Source organism: Protopterus annectens, chromosome 12.part0 (genome assembly GCF_019279795.1).
Source record: "Protopterus annectens isolate FY-2018-M chromosome 12.part0, PAN1.0, whole genome shotgun sequence".
Classification (NCBI taxonomy): Eukaryota; Metazoa; Chordata; order Ceratodontiformes; family Protopteridae; genus Protopterus; species Protopterus annectens.
This window is the reverse complement of record NC_056746.1, coordinates 185,557,119-185,580,203: the sequence shown is the minus strand read 5'-3', so window position 1 is coordinate 185,580,203 and position 23,085 is coordinate 185,557,119. Positions and strand designations below refer to the sequence as shown.

At 38.4% G+C, this 23,085-nt stretch overlaps 1 protein-coding gene across 3 annotated transcripts in view; it reads right to left on the bottom strand.

Annotated features, from left to right (window-relative positions):
- MLST8 (MTOR associated protein, LST8 homolog) overlaps positions 1 to 23,085 on the bottom strand; it is a 597,189-nt gene that overhangs the window by 573,299 nt on the left and 805 nt on the right. Inside the window, exon 1 of one of the 3 annotated variants that reach the window (XM_044089215.1) lies at positions 5,794 to 6,011. The exons of the other annotated variants lie outside the window; for them this stretch is intronic. The gene's annotated coding sequence lies outside the window, so the exon portion shown is untranslated. Of the gene's footprint in view, positions 1 to 5,793; positions 6,012 to 23,085 lie in introns of those variants that run through there. 3 annotated transcript variants of the gene reach the window in all.

Below are 23,085 nucleotides of genomic sequence, written 5' to 3'. Positions count from 1 at the left end.
GCCTTTCCAGTTGTTGTAGATGTCTTGTGAGGTACATACCAAAAGGGCCGTTGTACTCTACAAAAGGTCTAATGAGTGATGAGTAGAGGGGAACAATGTCCTCTTTTTCTGGATGAGAAACCTTTTGTGATGAGGTGTGCCATGTAGAAGGATTTCCTGACTACTGTGGCAATGTGATTATCAAAGGACAGACTACTGTCCACCTGTGTTCCAAGGTCTCATCACACTTTCAGTGTTAAGTATACTACCGCCTATATTGTAGTTCATAGGTACAGAGTTTTTACCAAAAGGGATGACAATGCACTTTTTGGCATTAAGCTTGAGGCCATGGCTTTGACACCAGGCATCTGTCTCAGTGAGGCCCTTTTGTAGGATATCCACATCGTTAGGAGTTTCGATTATGGCTCCTAGTTTGCAGTCATCTGCAAACTTAGTTAGCCAAAGACCTTCTGTGTTAGCCTGTACTTCAGAGAAGTAGATACCAAACAGGAAAGGACCCAGGACTGAACCCCGTGGTACTCCACTTGTCAGTGGTTTGAAGTCGGATTTGGAGTCTGCTACTTTCACAGTGTGGGTTCTGTCAGTGAGCCAGTTGGCAACCCATCTTGTGACATAGGGATTGTACCTAGTTTAGTGAGTTTATCTATAATTCCAGAGTGGGGGATGGTGTCGAAAGCCTTGGCAAGATCTAGATAGGCTGTGTGAACCACCTTACCCTCGTCTACGGCTTTGGTGACTGCTTCAAAGAAGTCTATCAGGTTTAGGAGACATGATCTGCCTTTTACAAACCCGAACTGTGTGGGGTCCAGAGTTTGAAGATTACCAATGTCTTTGTTTATAAGTTCCATGATGATACATTCCATGGCCTTGCAGACCAGGCTCATCAAGCTAATGGGGCGGTAGTTCTCGGGGTCCGTGGTGGCTCCCCCCTTGTGGAGTGGGATAATCGTTGCTGTGCGCCATTCAGCAGGCACAAAGCCTGAGGTGAGGCTATGATTGAACATGGTACTTGGGTGGGGTGCCAGTTTGTTCTGTAGTTCGTGTAGAACACAGCCTGGGATGTTGTCTGGTCCCATGGATGCTGTGTTCTTGGTTTTGGAGAGTGTGGTTTTTACCTGTGCAGCCGTGATTACAGGAACTTTGCATTCTTTCAGTATAGAGATGGGCTCTTTAGGGGGTGAGAGGGGGAGTAAAGTTAGCACTGAACCTATCTGCCAGGATGTTGGCAATATCAGTTGTGTCTGTATATTTAGTGCCATTGTGCTGTAACTCAGAGCAGATCCGAGTGTTGCCATTGAGATTCTTGACATAGCTATAGAATGCTTTGTGGTTGTCTTTAGAATCAGTGGCGATTTTGTTTTCGTAACTAGCTTTGGAGGATTTCATCAGGGATCGCAGCTTCTTACTGAGGCTGACCAGGGAGCTCCTCCACTCATGGGATTTTACTCTCTTTTGCAACAGTTTCTTCCTTCTGTTGTACAGTTTGTTAGTGGCAGGGGACCACCAGACTGGCTTCCTTTTTTTGGAGGATAGCATCTTGGTTCTGTTTGGGATAGCACAATCCATGCACTCGTGTAAGTGCTTATAAAGTGCAATTGTGTAGGATTCAGTAGTCGTAACTGTATTGTCCATCTGCCATGAAGTTCACCACTTCTGTCTTAAGAAGCATGAAGTTGGCGTTGGAGAAATTTTTTACCATGGTTTCCTTAATGGGGGGTGAGGGCAGGATGTGGATATCTAGGGTAATTAGCTTATGGTCAGTTCGGATCAATGAGGCATTGACTTCAGGTGTGGAACACCGGTCACTCATGTTAGTAATGACTAGATCTAGGATATTGTTGCCACTGGTGGGGGTGTGGATAAACTGATCCAGGGCAATGGAGTTTATGAATTGCAGAAAGCATTGAGCGAAGGAGATGGTACATGAGTAATTTTCCCAATTAATGGCGGGGTAGTTGAAATCGCCCATTATTAGGGTGTTTGGTTGAACCCTAATATTTTCCAGTACATCAAGGAAAAAGGAGTGGGAATCCTGGGGCATGGTGGGGGATCTGTAGCAAGCTACAATTTGGATTGCAGTTTTGCCCAGAGTTAGTTGCACTTGGATAACCTAGGCTGCATTACGCTGAGCAACTAGCCTGGAGATGTGGATATCCTTAATGAATATGGACACACCTCCGCGTTTGGTGTTCCGGTCCAGGTTACATGGCCAAAAAGTGTGGTATGAGTTATAGCCTGGTAGTGCAGGGGTGCTCTCTGGAGCCTTAAATCAGGTCTCTGTCACTGCACAGATATCGATGTTCTCCATTTTAAGGAGTGCCTCAAGTGAGTGCATTTTGAGATTTAGACTTCTAGCATTGAGTAGCATCACCCTCAGTTTTTGCTTGCCTGTTCCTATTACGGTGGTGAATTTGTCATTTGAACCTTGCCTAAAAAAGGCACTACAGGGGTGGCAAGAACCTTAGCCAGTATCTGGAATCCCAGGGGTGACAGGTGCAGGCCATCTCTGGCAAAGCATCGTGGTCTGTCGACCATGTCATCCCAGGCAGACAGACACTGGATCCCTTTAGAATGGTACCAGAAGCTTAGCCAATTGTTGAAGTCAATCATTTTGTCCTTATACTGCAGCATCGTTCTGGATGATGGCAGAATGCTACTCAGGTCTAGGGTCATACCTGCCTGGGCTACAAGATCGGAGAACTCTTCCATGTCTCTTTTCATGTAATCCAGGGAGGCACATCTCAGGTAGTTCACACCAACATGGACAATGACAGAGTCATATTTGTACTTGTTGTGGAGTGACCTGAGTGCGTGGGTTATGTGGCAGATCCTGGCACCCGACAGGCAGCTGACAGTAACCTTCTCCTTGTTTAGCCTGGTGAGTGGGACATCAGTGTGCCAGACTACAGAGTCACCTACGACTAGTGCGTTGGGTACGTTGTTTTGCCTTATTGGCTGTAGTTGAGTAGAACACTGAGTCTGAGGGCTATGTGTCATTTGGGTTGTGTTGGGGGGGGTGGAGGTTGCTTGCATATCTGCTTTGGAGGTCTCTGTTGCTTGAGCAGATTATTATTGAGAGCCTCCGCAAATGTTTTTATGTTTCTATGTGTGGATTTTGGTGGTGTAGATTTAGTGACACTATGTGATGAGTGTGGTATGGTGTAAGTGTTTTCCTTCTCCTCTTGACTGTCAAGTTCAGTCTTGGTTGGAAAGCGCTTTACCTCCAGTTTGGCTAGATAAGTGCATCTCTCACAGGTTGTAGTGTTGGGTGGCAGGAGGAAAGGGTTTTCTGTGTACATGAGGCAATTTCTACATTGCCCCAAGATGCCCAGATTCATCAGATACACAGGAGAGAACACTGGGAGCTGACCCTTGGAGATGCCTGAATAAAAGCTATTTTCATCTAGATAAGTGAGGAAAGTGAGTACAAGAGCTGTTTTTCTCTAAGCAAGTGAGGAAAGTAAGTACCAAAACTGTTTTCCTCTAGGTAATGAGGAAGGTTTAGTGCTATAGTAATTAGTAGCTTATTTAGTGCTTACAAGTTCTGAACAAGTGCTGATCACAAATAAGCAAATTCAAGTGCTAAAACTAAGAATCTGTATCTGGACTAAACTAGTTACAGGAAAGGGGTGAAACAAGTGCAAATGCGGGCTTTTAAATCAGAAAGTTGAGAGAGATGGAAAAACTGCCCAAATGGTTAACTACAATTTCTGGGCCAGAACCACTCCTTATGTGGTAGATAGGTTACCTAGTGCTTACCACTCCCACTGATAAGCTAGAAGGCTTCTTTCCAACACAGAAAGCTTGGGGGGGGGGGGTTCAGAAGCTTACATACAGTCCTGGATACAGCAAATCTGAACCTGGACTACACTAGTTACAGGAAAGGTAGGAAACAGGCTTAGATTTTTTTTTTTTAATATACAGAAAAGTAGCTAAAACAGCAGTAAAACACAATTCAAATGCAGTGCATGCTAGCACACTTGAGTATGTAGCAATGTTAGACCAAACAGTTTAAAAAATGCAATTAAATTAAAAATGACTAAATACAAGTGCAGGAGGAGTCTATTAAGTAGAATGAGGTAAAGAGATGGGACTGGGGGTGTGTCCCAGATCAAATCTACAGTGGGGGCGGGCAACTGCAAAAGCCTCCAAATTTAAACAAGACAGGAATAGGGAGGATTGGTAGGGGAAAACCAACACCTTCAGCACATATCTGAAAAACTATACAGTGAAGCAAAAATAACAGTGCACAACTTTGAAGTCAGCCAGCAATGATATAAAATTAGTCAAGCAACAATTAACAGTACACAACTCTAAAGTGCCAGAAAAATATACTTAGCTCTGTATATCTCCAGATAGTTTAAAGAGCACTCTCTGTCAGGACAGAGGAAGGCTCCAGCAATGATATATCATCCCCTGACCTTATTCAAAAGAAACCCTGATCATTGCATGGGACACAATAAATGCACCCCCACAGAGTCTGGCTCACATGTCTTGGATGAACAGAGGTCAATAGTAAGTAAATTAATCCTCAACTAACATACCCCCCCCCACACACACACACACACACACACACACAAACCTTAGCTATCTTTTTACTAATGTACTCCACCAAATAGGCATCCATGGAACTCGAGGATAAAACTGGGTTTGGTTGCATGGCTAGGCTTGTAAAGACCCTGGTGGTTGTTAATTTGGTATAAACCTATTACGTATGCACAGAACTTGGCACAAAAAATACACATCATTTATGCGTATTTATTCCTACAACGTGTATTCCAAATTCAAGAGTTGACATAAATAACTAGAGAATTCAAATAATCTCTCAAAACATAACAATGTGCACTAACCTGTATCATTTTTAGTAGGGTTATAAGCATGTACAGCAATGTTTTAATGGAGCCATATTTTTGTGTGAAGCGGACTCCTGTTTGAAATGAGCCAGCAGAAAAACTTGCCCAAGTATCTAAGCAATAAAACACGGCCATACTTACTACCACATAAAGTACCGGGAGGTGAAATCAGAACTCAGTTTTCACACCCCCCTCAGGAAAACTACTTCTAAACTTTTTTTTCCTATCCACAAAATGAAAGCACAATAAAGAGAGTTTATAAAAAAAAATAATAATAATAAAGACATAACTAATAAGACACACAAAAACCTTCAACAATGACAGCAACCTCTCAGCTAAGCTAAAATCCTACAAAGCAAAGCAAAAGAACATAGTACACCTTCGGCAAACCAGACTCCCAACTAGTCATAGAAAAAAAATAGACAGTCACCACAATAAATACCCCCCCACACACACAACAAAATAACTGCACAGACAGCGACACTAGCAACCTCTAAAAAAATTAAACCTGTAATACAAAACTGTGCATTATTTACACCACACAACATGGAAACAAGTACACCAAACATATATTTCAACTTAAAATTCTCTAGTAAGTACACCAAACATGAGAGATGACATCAATAATTCACAGTTTAAACGATAATCTCCCAAAGAAATGTTCTCTTACTTGTAATGTCCAAGTGTGCAGTCTAAACAAGTCCCATTAATTCATTTAGTAGCCATCTCCTACAAAGCGGACAGCTTCTCCAAGTGAAATGCACAAAATCTACAAGCAGCTTAAACAACAGAATATAGCCATTGTCTGTAAAACTTGCTGGAAAATTCAAGTCACCTAAAGCAAATCATGACAGTCACCTATAATCCCGCTGTCACCAGCCACAAAAAGTAAAATTATTAAACAAGTAATAATTATAAAAAAAAAGGCTGCACTACTAACCTCTTGTCCAGCCTTCCATCGTAACTGTAAGTTCCAAACTGAGCTGAATTCTGCAGAAAATGGCACATACCATTTCCTAAAACAGCATACCCACTTCCAAACAAATTCTCTCCACATGACACACCTAGGCAATGCCTGAATTTGTTACTTTGTGATGAATGCATGAGTAGATTAGATTGGCTGACACATTCAAATAAATACATTCAATGAAAATTAATAAGACATCTTAAGCAGCTCAGCAATTAAATTTCGCAGTGGTGGTGCTGTGGTAGCGCTGTCGCCTCACAGTAAGACGCTGTCCGGTTCGACTCTCAGCTAGAGCATCTTCTGCGTGGAGACATGCGTGAATGGGCTTACCTTCGTTGAAGGTTGTGCATTGGGGCTGGAAACTCAGCATGTAAAAATCAACTGCCAATCATTAGCAGACCGGAGTTCCGCTGTGACGACCCCTAACCGGGAAAAGCCGAACGACACAACATTCAGTGAAACGAAAATCACTGCCAATCCAGAAACCAATGTAGTTAGTGCCTCATCAAGTTGAATATGGCCATTTTCACCTCTGCTGGCACCCACTGTTTAATCCAGTATGTCCAAGATGAAAAACACAACACATAGCTAAGGATGACTGCAGCAATTTTAGAAGAATTAACATACAAAACGATTAACTCAGGCTTCATTTACCACAAACTGAGAATTATGTAATTACTTTTTATATATTTAGTCAAACTTTTATTTAATGACACAAACTTTAAGAAACTGGATTTTTAGTGGAGATTGATATGTGTAGAAAATGATAAAGCTACAAACACAGTTTTAAGTGACCTATTTATAGGCTTGTAACAGACTTGGAACAGCGATGAAAAATTAATTTCAGTGAAAATCTGGGGAACCACAAACAGCTGTCCAAGAGGAGAGTTTTAGAAAACAAGGTTGGCATGAAAATAAACACATTCATTTTAATGATGCACTTGCTCTGCAAAAAATAAAACCTCTAAATGTATGAGTTGGGTCAACCTTACAGAAAATCGGCATCTCAAGATGTTCTAAAACACAAAAGTAAAAAGGACATTAAAGTCTTTTGACTGATAATAGCTGATATTTTTCTAGTGGCCACTACAATGCACTCACCAGTGCCATACTGTCTGTAAAAGTACCATGCATACACCTTTTGTCAAAGTCTTCTATACAGACTCTAAAAGACCTCAGCCTTTGGTGCAGACAAGGCAGCATGTTGTCCTCTTCTACTCCCACATACTGCAAGTCCATGCAGGTCGCCCAAGAGTCCCTGGGAAAGCAGGCCTAACTAACTCTGCTTCTAAACAGGGATATGACTTAGTCACATGCCATAGGTTCATAGTAGTTGCAAGTCAGCTGAGCTGTAAAGACATTTCCCCTTTGCCAGTACCCACCCTTAAGCCTTTCCACCTTCTCAAGGAGGGCCAGGGCAGTCATACCAGAGAGTGAATTTATGAATACCTGATCAGTTGTCCTTTTTAAAGGCAAACAGTGTGTCACGCTGTTCAACTTGGAAAGGTAGTTTCTTCTAGAGAACTGGGTAAGTGGGGTGTTATAAACCTATTCCTCCACGTTTTATTTTTTTGTTGGAGTGAATTTAGAACTGTGGCCCTAGTATTAGCTGTTTTTCTTGATTTCTGGATGTATAAGAGTTTTTGGTCTACTGGATCCATTATAGCCAGCAAAGCCTCCATGCTGCACCTAAGCAATATGTGCTAACCCTGCCCCTAACTGTAACCTGCATCTTAAATTAAAAAAAAAGCTGTTCCCAGAGCATACCACTACAGAAGACAATTGAAACACTCATCACACACACATGTATATCTATATCTCGAGAGAGATGTATATATATTCATGGATTCATAGGTTATTAGGCTAAAGACCGTGGGGCCCTTTCTAAGCCTAGCCAAAGTTTTACTGAAAGAATAATGATGTCCTCTATTCAAATAGGAAATTGAGGGCCACTGATAAGCTGCCTCTGTTTGTAAGGGACATGGGTGCCAGCCTTGGTGTAAGTTTCCCATTGCTCGTCCACTGTCTATGTCCCAATTTAAGCACAACCTAGACCAAACTCAGCTTCACATGGATGGGAAGCCTGTTCCATAGGAGGGAGCGTCTCTGGACACACACGTCTCCACAGGATGTTCTGTTTAAGTCACAGACAAAAGTCAGGTCCATATACCTTGTATTTCTGGTATTGTTTGACTTACAAATGCGCAGGACATTCATGTATGCGAGGTTTGTGGATGCCGTGTAAGCCAGGCATAGATTGTCTATAGTTCCCAGGGTTTGCTGATTGATCCCCTTTGTGTAAAGGAATTACTTTTGCTGTTTCCAATCTGCTGGAACAAAACTAGTACTTAGACTGTGAATGAAGAAAGTACCAAGTGGGTCTGCTAAGTACTGTTTCAGACTATTTATTAGGCAGCCTCGGATGTTATCTAGTCCCATAGAGGCTGTGTTTTTTAGCCATGGAGAGTGCAACTATGACCTGCAATTTGGAGATACTAGGTAGAGGACTGGTGACAGTTATGCTTTGAGGTATGTCTGGTGGGGACAGGGGGGTGAAGTTTCTGCCAAATCTGTCTGTTAGTAGGTCCACTACTAGTTTGGGATAAAGATGAGCCTTCCCCTTTAGATTTCTGATGTAGCTAAGGCATACCTTGTGATTATCCTTAGCTAGTAATACTAGTTTAGCTTCATAATTGGCTTTAGAGGACTTGACAAAACATCTAATTTGCTTGTTCAAGCTATGGAGGGTGTCCTTCCTCTGCTGAGTCAGTTCCCTCTTGTTCTTAGACATTAGCTTCTTCCTCTTGCTGTATAACCTATTTATGTTTGATGTCCACCAGGGTGTTTTTTTTTTTTTTGTGAGGACCTCGTTTTCATCCATTCAGGTACAGCAGAGTCTATACATTTGTATGGGTGTTTATAAAAGGCATTTGTGTACACCTCTGTATAGGAGTCATTGTTGACACTGGTAGCAGGGGGGGTTGAAACTATTTATGCCACTGATTAGGAGACTATAGTTTGCTTTGGAGAAAATGTTCATCCTTTTTGATCCTTGGGGGGGGGGGGTCAGGTATGATTGTTTCTTCAAAACGAGACTGATTTATTAATAGACCTTACCACGGAAGGCAACACACAGAGGGCAGTACAGAGACCCCTATGTTGGTGAGTACTAAGTCTAGGACATTCAAGCCCCTTGTGAGGGTACAGACTATCTTGTTCCAGACCACTTGTATTAATAAAGTCCAGGAACCTTAGGGCAAGTATGCTTGTGCTCGTATAAGACTCTGAATAGATGGGATGATATTTGAAATCACCCATGACCAAGGTGTTTGGCTGTACAGTGAGTGACTCAAGTAGGTCCAAGAAGGCAGAGTGGCTCTCGTGGTTCATGGTGGGGGACCTATAGCTAACAATGATATGGAAGGGGGGTTTACATACAGTTAGTTGAACTTAGTAGCTCTAGAGAGTCGTACTGCTTGACCAGTTTTGAGGTGTATTTGTCTTGAATCAAGATGGATACACCTCCGCCTTTGGTTCTTTCATGCTAGTTTTCTTTCATGCTAGTTTTGAGGTCTGAACATGTGGAAGGCATTGCAGCCTTGTGTGGCTGGGGTGCTCGCTGTGGCCTTGAACCATGTCCGTCATAATACATATATATATATATATATATATCTATATACACACACACACACATATACATACATACATATTATATATATATATATATATATATATATATACATACATATATATATATATATATATATATATATATATATATATATATATATATACACATTCATATATAAATATATATATATATATATATATATATACACACACATATACATACACACATGGATTCACTAAGGAATCTCGAAATTCCAAAATATCGAATCTCATATGATCGATGTTTTGGAATATCAAAATTCTGAAACAAACTCCACCACCCCAAAAAAAAACAACTACTTAAAACGTTTATGCAGGGGGCAAGCCTCCCTGTGCCACACCCCTCCTACCTAAATATACCAACTCCAAGATCGCACTACAATGAGGAGATGGGAAATATCCTGTTCCGCGCTGTATGCAATCTCCGTTCAGAATTTTGAAATTCTGAAACTTCGATCATATGGTCTCGACCATATGAAATTTGAGATTTCAGCATTTCGACATTATCGAACTGGCACCTCGGCGTTTCGTAAAAAATACACTGCCAATCATTAGCGGACCGGAGTTCCGCTGTGGCGACCTAACCGAATATATATATATATATATATATATATATATATATATATATATATATATACATATATATATATATATACATATATATATATATATATATATATATATATATATATACATACACACACACACACACACACACACACACAAATACATAATAATATCCTTTGGGAAGATGACTACCCCTGCAGACTAAAACACTGATAATACACTCCTAACAGTAAACTCAATGGTGAGGAATTTGAGGCTGCATGTAGACAGTAACCTGGCCTTTGACAATGATGTGTCTACAGTAGTAACGAGATCATTCTATACTGCACAACTTTTAAGCAAGGGTATGGCATCTAGGTCCAAGGATGTAATTTTTATGCTGTACTCGGGCCTCATCATACTAATCATTGAGTACATCTACTTTGATATGTACCTGACCAGGCATATGCAAAAACTGGAGCATCCACATAGGTTCCTCACAGAAAAAGGAAGAACACAGGGCATAAACAACATGTCCTGGGTGTTCCATCTCAAAGCCCTACGCCTGTACTCACTCTCCTACAGACTGCTGAGAGGCAATCTATTCCTGGCCTACAAATCATCCACTCATCTTGTTCTGATGGATTGGTTGCATACTTACAAAACAAATACCATCAGAATTACCTGAGCTAGGGACCCAAACATCATCTGCAGCATAAATAGGACATGTTAGAGGGACAGGTATGTGTTTCATAGACACCCTTCTCTGGAATATAATCAGATCCTGCAGATAGACTAGTGGTGGACCGTAGCTGGGATAGCTACTAAAGTTCAAAAAAATGACACTGATATATGAAACTTGAATTATGTCACTGAAAAAACAGAACGAAAAAAAGATGAAAAAACACTCCTTTTAAATCCACAGAAACCTCACTGCTTCGCCGAATTGGCAAGATGTTGAACTAAAGTGTAACAAAAAGGGTAACAAAAAGAGACTGTTACACACTGATGTTTAGCAGTTCAAAAGTTGAGTAGGACTAAGTCTGTTTATATCCCAGGCATATACATTCCTATAACTCTTCCAAATGATGCAAAGTAACTTGAACACAACTCACAACAGTCTGTGTGGTGAGACCACAACAACCATAAAAAAGTACCTTTGAATGTTTGTAAGAGCTGATGAAATGTTGTAGAGCAAATGCCTAGTTGCTCAGGAAGTCCTGACTGTCCGTTTAGCTTGTGGTAGAGAAAACCCAATCCAATACTTTGTGGTTAGAAAAACACAAGAAGCTTCCCTTGGCAAACCCAATAGTTCCAGACTTGCAGGAAGCAAATGAGGCCTAGCACAATTGCTATATAAACAAACTCAGAAGTTCCAAACTCAGAAGTTCCAAACTCATAGGAAGCAAAAAAGGCGCTGTTGACTGAAAATAAATCCTTATTACAACGATAGCATTCCTTAAGCACTAGTTGAGCGCTTTCATCTGCACCATCGCAGACTTCATCAGAACTAGTGCAAAACATTTAATTAACTCATTTAAAAACAGTTTTTGGCGCCAAAACTTTGTTACTCAATTTAAAGAAACAGTACTCCATTTGTAACATAACTAATATTGGACCTATATAAAAAACATATAAATCTTAGTGATTTATGTATATACATACCAAAAGTAAATACAAATGTATATATAATTATAAATATTGATTTTAAAAAGTCACTAAAAATAATTATTCGTATGATATTGTGATTGAAATACTAAAACATAAATTAATTTCACTATGTGTACTTACATTTCATCAAATATTGCAGCCATAAAAATGTTATATATCAAGAATTAAAAATGGTTTTATACTTATAAAATCGTTAATACCTGGATTCCTGGTGGAATCAGTTAAAATCTGCCACTTGCTTTCTTTACAGGCCAGTCTTGTTTTCCAATCCCCTCCAAAAGGAATTTCCTTCACCTCATCTATTATCATAAAGGAGAATGTGTGTCCCTCACCATATTCCTTGATGTGTCTGTATAGGGCATTTTTACTATCCATTTTCCTAATTTTATAATAATGCTCATAAATCGTTTCTTTAACTCTCTTTCTGTTTTGCCTATATAATAGGCTGGACATTTTTTGCACAGAGCTAAATATACTATGTGCTTGGTGCTGCAATTTCCACCTATGCTCCTAATTTTACTGTGATTAATGTCATTCAAAACAATATCACTGTTGGTGTTTATATGTGTACATTGTTTGCATCTTCCGCACTTTCTGGTGAAAACCTTGTCTTTATTGTTGTTTCTGCCTTTCCCTAACTTGGAATGTTCCAGTAATCTTTTTATGTTGGGACCAGTTTTGTATACTATCTTGGGTTCCTCACCCAGTATATTTTTGTTGACATCTGATACTGTAATAATGTCCCAATATTTCTTTATAATATCCTTAATCTTGGTACTGTGAGGGGTATAGGTCAGAACACACACTCTACCCATATTTGCTTTCTGCAAGTTAGCATTAATCTCTTTATCAAGACCTAGCAGTGGTTTGTATTTTATTCCCCATTGGGATTTGACAAATTCAATGGTGTCACTAATCATGTTGCTGGGATATCCTCTCCTTTCAAATAAATCTGCTAACAGAACCATTTCTCCTTCCATGAATTCTCTAGTTGATGACATTCTAGCACATCTAATGCACTGTCCCTTCATAATATTTTTAAAAATGTGTGGTGGAAGTTCACTTCCAAAAAATAGATAATCATTAGAGAAAGTGCTTTTTCTATGTATCTTAGATGTAAATCCTTCCTCATTGGAACCTATGAATACATCCAAATATGAAATACCTGAGTTATTTGTTTCATAGGTAAATTTCAAAAAATTGGTAGTTTCGTTGATGTATTCAATAAATTGTGGTATTATCTCGTTGGGTCCCTTCCACAGAATGAATATATCGTCCAAAAATCTTACATAGAAGGTGATGTAACTGGAGAATGCACAGTTGGTAATGAATTCATTCTCCCAATCAGACATAACCAAGTTTGCAAATATGGGGGCACAAGATGCGCCCATAGCAACTCCCTTGCTTTGTCTGAAAAATTCACCCTCGAAAGTAAGATAATTGTGATCCAACACTAGGCCCATCATATCCATGATTAGATTTATTTTATCCCAGGTCAATGTAGAAAACTTTCTAAGACTCCTGGCAAATCTCTCTAGTCCCTCGTCCTTAGGGATACATGAAAATAAGTCACATACATCAATGGTGATGAATGTACATTGTTCTGTCCATTTGTCAGGACTGAGTTTACTCAAGAAATCCCATGAGTCTTTGATGATGAATGGTACATGTGTATAAATATGTTTAGATCCATCTATCGATCGTTACTCCTATGTTATATGTTTTGACTTTGAACCTGAGATGATGGGTCTGAAGGGTGGTTTGGTCAGAGACTTATGAATTTTCGGTATTCCTATTATGCAAGCCATCACTGGATGATCCACTTTTAGAAACCTATATACTTCTTCTGTGATGCGGTTATCAATTAAGTATTCTTCCAAAGCTATATCAATTCTTCTAAAACCTTGGTTAATTTGATTGATTGAAACCTGTTGGTAATTCCCAGAATGGTGTAAAATATGGTATATCTCAGTGATATAATCTCTTTGGGGATAAATAACTGCCCCTCCACCCTTGTCGGGTTTCATTATTCTTACATCTTTTTTATACATATATTCATTCAGTACCGCTCTTTCTTCTCTGGAGATGTTATCTTTTGTTAATTCCTGTTTTTTCCGATATTCTCTTGTGATTTCATGGTTGAGTAGATACAGTTCTTTACATATCATTTGTTCAAATACATTCACTTGTGAATTGTACTGAGGTATAAATGTACTTTTTCTTTTCAATTCAGTGGGTATGTATGTGGCCTCATCATCCTTTCCTTTTTCAAATAGTAGAGCCAGGTTAAGTCTACGACTATATAATTTAATTTCTTTAATATGATCTACAAGATTGAATTTCTGTGTAGGGATGAATTTGGTTCCTTTGCATAAAAGGGAACATAATTCTTCATGAATAGGGACATCTGTGTAGTTGTATACGTTGAAGCCTTTATAGTGCGTGATACTAGGTTTTTCTTTTTCTAATTCTAATGTATCTACTGCCTGTATGTCTATTTTCACAGTTTCATTATGTCCATTATTTGAATTTTCATTGTTGGTGTTGAAGGGAGATGGATCCACGTCAATCTCTCTAGATGGAACTAAAATGGCGGGGGGAGAGACGGTAAAACCTCCAACTGTCGTTCTAGACTGACAAACTCTGGATTTTACTTGTATTTTCTGCTGCTCTGGTAATATGTTTTTCCATAATTTTGATGGTGTCTTCCTCCCTGAAAATTTTCCTGTCTGTCCACCTGTCTTCTACCTCTTACATGTGTATATCCTTCATCTAATCTTTCTTTCCTATCTTGTGGCCAAACATATACCTTACAAGTTCTATATAGCTCCATATCACGCTCTAATTTTTTGTTTTTCCTTCGGAAAATATTTTCCGCTGTGGTTTCTGCCATTTGGAATTGTTTGTGGTATAAATCATATCACTGTTCAAAAGCAGGGTTACGCAAAATAAATTCATTAACATGCTCTACTTCATCAATGAGTACATTCAACTTATCCTCGTAACACTTCAATAACAAATTCATATAACAAATGCCAAAATCATCAAACAAACTGTTAAAAGCTGAAATTGTACTCTCATTGTATTCTATGCCCATAGGTAGTTTGAAAAACCTAATCCCTTTGGGAACTACCTTCGAATTAATGCATTGCTTCAAATAAGCTTTATCAACTTTAATATTCTGTATTTGTATTAAAATGTTTCCCATTTTGTATATACTACTTTTGATGGATTCATTTTGATCATCATCCCCATATTTTTTGTTAATAACATTATCATGATGTTGAAACATTTCATTAGAGTATGATGAATCAAAAGCATAATCATTTTTGAGAAACTTATTAAACGTGGAATAATTATTATCAACATGTTTTCCTTGTGTAACTCTCTTGTTTCTCACAGTATTTTCATTGTGTAACAAGTTAGAATTACTAGGTATAGTACATTGAGTTTTAGTATTTGGTATACATGCCATAGCAGAATAGGTTTTTTTGGGGGGTGCATGTTTCGGCTTGGCCCCTCTATAGTCCATTTCAGCTCTACTGTGAAAAAAGCTGAAATCGAAGGTAAAGTCCTTTTCAGGTATCGAAAGGTCATCAACGCCCCTTGGGTTCATGTCTATATTGCCCGTTCTGTGCGATGACCTTGTTTGATTTAAACACCCCTGTCCATTGGGTATTTCAACATTGGTATCCACTGTCAATATCAAGTCATTCTCGCTGTTATCCTGAATCCTGGGTATATCCTTGTGGGAAGATGTTCGTTCATGGTTTCCGTTAATATGTGTAGATTTAACAATCGAAGTGACTAATTCCGTGAGCTTGCTGACATCTTGGTGTAATCTGGCTACTTCAGCCCTTAAAAGTAGAATTTCTTCACCATCCAATACAGCCGACGCCCCAACCACTGCTTCCGCCATCACTGTGAGGCAACTAATAAGATTGTGCAAGAACAAACAACTGATAAAGTATAATCAGATCCTGCAGATAGACTAGTGGTGGACCGTAGCTGGGATAGCTACTAAAGTTCAAAAAAATGACACTGATATATGAAACTTGAATTATGTCACTGAAAAAACAGAACGAAAAAAAGATGAAAAAACACTCCTTTTAAATCCACAGAAACCTCACTGCTTCGCCGAATTGGCAAGATGTTGAACTAAAGTGTAACAAAAAGGGTAACAAAAAGAGACTGTTACACACTGATGTTTAAGTCTGTTTATATCCCAGGCATATACATTCCTATAACTCTTCCAAATGATGCAAAGTAACTTGAACACAACTCACAACAGTCTGTGTGGTGAGACCACAACAACCATAAAAAAGTACCTTTGAATGTTTGTAAGAGCTGATGAAATGTTGTAGAGCAAATGCCTAGTTGCTCAGGAAGTCCTGACTGTCCGTTTAGCTTGTGGTAGAGAAAACCCAATCCAATACTTTGTGGTTAGAAAAACACAAGAAGCTTCCCTTGGCAAACCCAATAGTTCCAGACTTGCAGGAAGCAAATGAGGCCTAGCACAATTGCTATATAAACAAACTCAGAAGTTCCAAACTCAGAAGTTCCAAACTCATAGGAAGCAAAAAGCGCTGTTGACTGAAAATAAATCCTTTATTACAACGATAGCATTCCTTAAGCACTAGTTGAGCGCTTTCATCTGCACCATCGCAGACTTCATCAGAACTAGTGCAAAACATTTAATTAACTCATTTAAAAACAGTTTTTGGCGCCAAAACTTTGTTACTCAATTTAAAGAAACAGTACTCCATTTGTAACATAACTAATATTGGACCTATATAAAAAACATATAAATCTTAGTGATTTATGTATATACATACCAAAAGTAAATACAAATGTATATATAATTATAAATATAAATATTGATTTTAAAAAGTCACTAAAAATAATTATTCGTATGATATTGTGATTGAAATACTAAAACATAAATTAATTTCACTATGTGTACTTACATTTCATCAAATATTGCAGCCATAAAAATGTTATATATCAAGAATTAAAAATGGTTTTATACTTATAAAATCGTTAATACCTGGATTCCTGGTGGAATCAGTTAAAATCTGCCACTTGCTTTCTTTACAGGCCAGTCTTGTGGGACACACATTCTCCTTTATGATAATAGATGAGGTGAAGGAAATTCCTTTTGGAGGGGATTGGAAAACAAGACTGGCCTGTAAAGAAAGCAAGTGGCAGATTTTAACTGATTCCACCAGGAATCCAGGTATTAACGATTTTATAAGTATAAAACCATTTTAATTTTGATATGTAACATTTTTATGGCTGCAATATTTGATAAAATGTAAGTACACATAGTGAAATTAATTTATGTTTTAGTATTTCAATCACAATATCATACTTAATAATTATTTTAGTGACTTTTAAAATCAATATTTATAATTATATATACATTTGTATTTACTTGTATGTATATACATAAATCACTAAGATTTATATGTTTTTTATATAGGTCCAATATTAGTTATGTTACAAATGGAGTACTGTTTCTTTAAATTGAGTAACAAAGTTTTGGCGCCAAAAACTGTTTTTAAATGAGTTAATTAAATGTTTTGCACTAGTTCTGATGAAGTCGATGGTGCAGATGAAGCCAACTAGTGCTTAAGGAATGCTATCGTTGTAATAAAGGATTTATTTTCAGTCAACAGCGCCTTTTTTGCTTCCTATGAGTTTGGAACTTCTGAGTTTGGAACTTCTGAGTTTGTTTATATAGCAATTGTGCTAGGCCTCATTTGCTTCCTGCAAGTCTGGTACTATTGGGTTTGCCAAGGAAGCTTGTGTTTTTCTAACCACAAAGTATTGGATTGGGTTTTCTCTACCACAAGCTAAACGGACAGTCAGGACTTCCTGAGCAACTAGGCATTTGCTCTACAACATTTCATCAGCTCTTACAAACATTCAAAGGTACTTTTTTATGGTTGTTGTGGTCTCACCACACAGACTGTTGTGAGTTGTGTTCAAGTTACTTTGCATCATTTGGAAGAGTTATAGGAATGTATATGCCTGGGATATAAACAGACTTAGTCCTACTCAACTTTTGAACTGCTAAACATCAGTGTGTAACAGTCTCTTTTTGTTACCCTTTTTGTTACACTTTAGTTCAACATCTTGCCAATTCGGCGAAGCAGTGAGGTTTCTGTGGATTTAAAAGGAGTGTTTTTCATCTTTTTTTCGTTCTGTTTTTTCAGTGACATAATTCAAGTTTCATATATCAGTGTCATTTTTTTGAACTTTAGTAGCTATCCCAGCTACGGTCCACCACTAGTCTATCTGCAGGATCTGATTATACTTTATCAGTTGTTTGTTCTTGCACAATCTTATTAGTTACTTCTCTGGAATATGCTTTCCATCCATATGAAGCAGAGCTCTTCCCTTACCCAATCAAGTGTGATGTGGACCAGTGCATGGGGAATCAGAAATTTACGCCTGATCTAGCACTTATGTCTCTAATAGACAGAGGCAGCCTGTATATGCTGTATAACTCATGCCCAAGCTTATATATACCCTTAAAAGGGTCTATATTAGTTCATCAAACTGTATCCTCATTGAATCACTGTTGATAGAACATAATACAGCGAAAGCCAACTTAATTAAACATTCAGCTCAATAAAGTTTTTAAACAGGAAAACTAACTAGTGGACCAACATAGTGGCAGTCATACAAACTGCATTATTTAAAACCCACCCACACCCCCCAAGCTAAATATACCAACTCTGAGATTGCACTACAGTGAGGAAAAGGGCAAATTCCTGATGATGGCCATCTAGTTAGTTTCCCTGTGTAAAAAAATTGTTGAGGTGAACGTTTGATTAAGTAAACATTCCCTGTATTATGTTTGATCAACAGCGTTTCTATGAAGATACAGTTCGACAAACTAATATAGACCCCCTTTAAATAACTATAGGGTAACAGAACTTGCCAGATAGATTTTGAAAGCTAGGCATAAAAAGGTCACCCCTGGGGTTGTTAGCATAGTAATCACCTAAGAACCCATGTAATATATATTTGTCTTGCAAATACTAAATTATAACAGCAAACTGTAGTGACAGTCATACTGCTCAACCTCTTAGAACAAAAAATTTGGACAAAGTCATAAACAATGGGGGGGTCCAAAAATAGGGACACATTTTTTTTTTAATATTGCTTTTACAGATTTAGAAAGTTGCTAAAATAACTCATTTTGCATTAGCATGAATTTTCTGAAGGGTATGAAGTCTGAGACTCAAACGCTTGTCATTATTTTTTATTTCAACCCTTAATGACTTAACCCCCAAAAAAAAAATAAAGCTGTGTCAGGATGAAGAAAACACTTTATTCCAAATTCAAAGCCAGTAGTAAATTCACAGCCAGTAGTAAGCACTTTCATCTCCTTAACCAGAGACTTCTTCAGATTAAGGCTTTGTCTTAAAAACAGACAATTTATATAATTAACAGGCAATTACCTACTTGAAAAATCAATTGCCTATTATCGTTTAAAAATGCAGTATTACATTATATAACCAAAATTTAACAATACTTCATAATATAAATAGAAGCTTCACAATATATATCAACTATCGTAAATAATCATTCATGAAACATATAAAAATGCATATAAGATTCATATATGAAGCATATAAACTAAATCATATAAAATCATATAAATGCTTCAGCCCCTTCCTGTTTAAATACATTATAAACTCTTCCCTACTATTTAATCACGGAGGAAAACAAGCATTTAATTTTACTTGCCAACAATACTCCAACCAACGTAATTCATCTTCAACATGGCAATATGTACATTAGACATTAAACAGTCAAGAACTATGCATTTGAAATTTATTTTACATTTTTTCTCCACGTTTACTTATGGCATTTTTTGTATCTGAATGTGTAATTGCATAGTTGTGTTCATAAATTCTTCTGCATAATTCTCTCTTAGTTCTCCCAACATAGTAAGATCTACATTCAAAACACATTAATAAATACACTACATTTTTAGCTTTACATGTGAACCTACTTGGGACCTGCACTACTGTTTTTTATATTGACGCATTTAGGCATATAGGGCAGGCGCGGTGGTGCAGCAGTTAGTGTTGCTGCCTCACAGCATTTAGTTCTCCGGTTCGATCCTTGGCTGGTATGCCTTCTGTGCAGAGTCTGCATGTCCTCCCTGTGGTCGTGTGGATTTCCTCTGGGTGCTCCGGTTTCCTCCCACACCTCACAGACTTGCTGTAGGTGGATTGGACACTCTAAATTGCCCCTAGATGTGGGTGCGTGCATGTGTGTGTGCCTTCTGTGGAAGGTTGGACGCCGGGCCAGCAACTCAACACCATAAAACTCCACTTCCAAGCATGAGCGGACAGGTGATCCGCTGTGGTGACCCCTAACCGAGAAAAGCAGAAAGAAGAAGATTTAGGCATTTAAGGTTATTTTTGTAAAGCTAACAGCTTCATGGACAGAGATCAGTGCCCGAGGGAACCAAGGCAACATTGTTTCTGGTTTCTACTGGGAAGAAAAACAAGTTTGGAAAGGTGAAGCAGGGCAGAGCTCCCAATCATCCCAAATTCCGCAGGACCATCCGTTTTTAAGCTTAAATAAGCTTAATCCCCCGATTGCCCAATTTGGGTGCTTGTTCCCCTGAGATTTGCAATAAAGCAACTTCTGTTCTGGCTATAGGTGTCTTAGCCAATTAGAGGATCACTTTACTGCATCTCATTTGCATGCTGCTTGCCAGTTTCGCCATTTCTTTCAGAACTTCCTGTTGCTTACATGCGGAAACACGAACCTGATGTGTTCTGGCCTTCAATTAGGTCTGCTAGTCCTCATATAATCATTACAAATAGATGATCCTTAGTTTTGAAGAACAGTTATTCGGTGAATGAACTTATCATCTCAACGTCGTGGTGAGGACTTTGCAAAGCTTGTAGCTACCAGGTATAAAGAAGAAGAAGAATGAAGAACTTGGGACACAGGTTTCATTATTGCTGAATTGCCTACTCAAGGGAATGTGGACCATTTTTCTCCTTTTGGAAGTGAGCTGTATCACGCCGAGTTACTGGAGTATATGTGCACATTAGGTTTGAGTTTTGCCGCCATTCTTCAGGACTCGAGTTTTGGATTTTTATTTTAATTCGTTCTTCTGTGCTAACCTTTTTGTTACTGGTAAGTTAATGTTTTCTGACAAATGGCTAACCCTTGAGTTAAATGTATTTTATGTAAGAGATGCAGGTCTTTAACACACATCCTGCTATTCTAGTGTTTTTCTAAGTTTCTAGGCAATATTTAAAATCAAACCAAACTTTTGCACAGTTGGCCCTCAATGTTGGCCAAAGTTGGTTCACTCAGTTGGCAAACCACTGAGTGAAGTTAACCAGTCATGACAGACATTTGAGTTTTAGACCTTGAATTTCTTTATGAAATGTATGTCAATACATATCCTGTTATTATAAATATTTAAAATATGTCCCAAATGTTTGGACCCCCCGCCCCATTATTTAATGCTTTACCAAATTTCTTATGCTAACAGGTTGAGAAGTATTTGCCTCATATTTTTGGTTTGTTCTTCATAAAATGTGCTATCTTCTAGCAAATCTCTGACTGAAATTACTAAATAATGACAGACATTTGAGTTTCAGGCTTTGGTATTTTTCAGAAAATATATTCTAACATGTATGCTGTTCAAGTATTTTTCTAAGTTTATAGGAGCAATATTTAAAATCTGCCCTTGAGGGTTGGGCTTTTGTCATCACCATCATCTTTCGGCTTTTCCTGTTAGGGGTCACCACAGCAGATTCATCTCTTTCCATTTCTTCCTATCCTCTGCATCTTGCTCTGTCACACCAACCGCATGCATGTCCTCTCTCACCACGCCCATAAACCTTATCTTACGCCTTCCTCTTTTCCTCTTACCTGGCAGCTCCATCCTTAGCATCTTTTTCCCAATATACCCATCATCCGTCCTCAGCACATGTCCAAACCAACACAATCTCGTCTCTCTTGCTTTGTCTCCAAACTGTCCAACATGAGCTGACCCTCTAATATACTGATTCCTAATCCTATCCATCCTAATCACACAGAGTGCAAATCTTAACATCTTTAACTCTGCCACATCCAGCTCTGATTCCTGCCTTTTTGTCAATGCCACTGTCTCCAACCCATATAACATAGCTGGTCTCACTACTGTCTTGTAGACCTTCCCTTTCACTCTTACTGGTATCCATCTATCACAAATCACTCCTGACACTCTTCCCCACTCATTCCACCCTGCCTGTACTCTCTTCTTCACCTCTCTTCCACATTCACCATTACTCTGAACTGTTGATCCCAAATACTTAAACTCGTCCACCTTTACAAACTCTTTTCCCTGCATCCTCACCATTCCTCTACCCTCCATCTCATTTACACACATATATTCTGTCTTAGCCCTGCTGACCTTCATTCCTCTGCTCTCTAGAGTCTCCTCAACCTGATTCCTACTCTCACTACAGATCACAATGTCATCTGCAAACATCATAACCCAAGGGGCCTCCCCCTTCATTATTTTATCTTTGTGCACAGTTCTTGTGCTAACAGGTTTTGAGGTATAATCCATGACTTTTGCCTCATATGTTTGGATTGCTCTCAGAAAATGTGTTGTTCCCTGGTAAATCACAGACTGAAGACATTAACAGACATTTCAGTTTCAGACTGTGGAATCTTTCAAAAAATATATTCTTACACATATCCTGTTATTATAGCAAGTTTATAGGAGCAATATTGAAAATCTCTCAAAGTTTGTGCCTTTGTCCACTTTATTTTATGCTTTGTGCTAACATGTTGGGAGATCTGTCTTATTGGGTGTATTGCTTCCATATTCTCTGTGTTCTGAAAAAATATTTGAGTGTGAGTGTATTACTTTTATTTGCATTTCTTTTCCATTTGAATTTCATACAGCTCTCTGAAAATATGAATAACCCCATAATGAGGCTGTGTATATATAGAACTCCTTTATAACATATGGAAAATAATGTCCTGTCTATGTAGCTGAACATGTGTGGGCGTGTCCATTAATGTGGTAATTTGCATATGCTTATATTATGTTGATTAGGTGTCCCCGATTCGCTAACCTGGATGTTAAGAGATATGAAGCAGGGTCTTATTTAATGAACCGAAGACAGGGAAAGAATAGTGACATCACTCTGTGGGCGGCACTACCTGTCAAAACAGAGCGGGACGCTCTAAAAGCTGAAAATGTGAATTGCTACAAACAAGATAGATAAACATCCAGACAAAGTATAATAAGTCAAATGCATATAAATGATGCTACGCATTACTGTGAAAAAAATCAAAAGTGTTCTGAAAGCTGCAACTTTGACACTCTCCATTTAA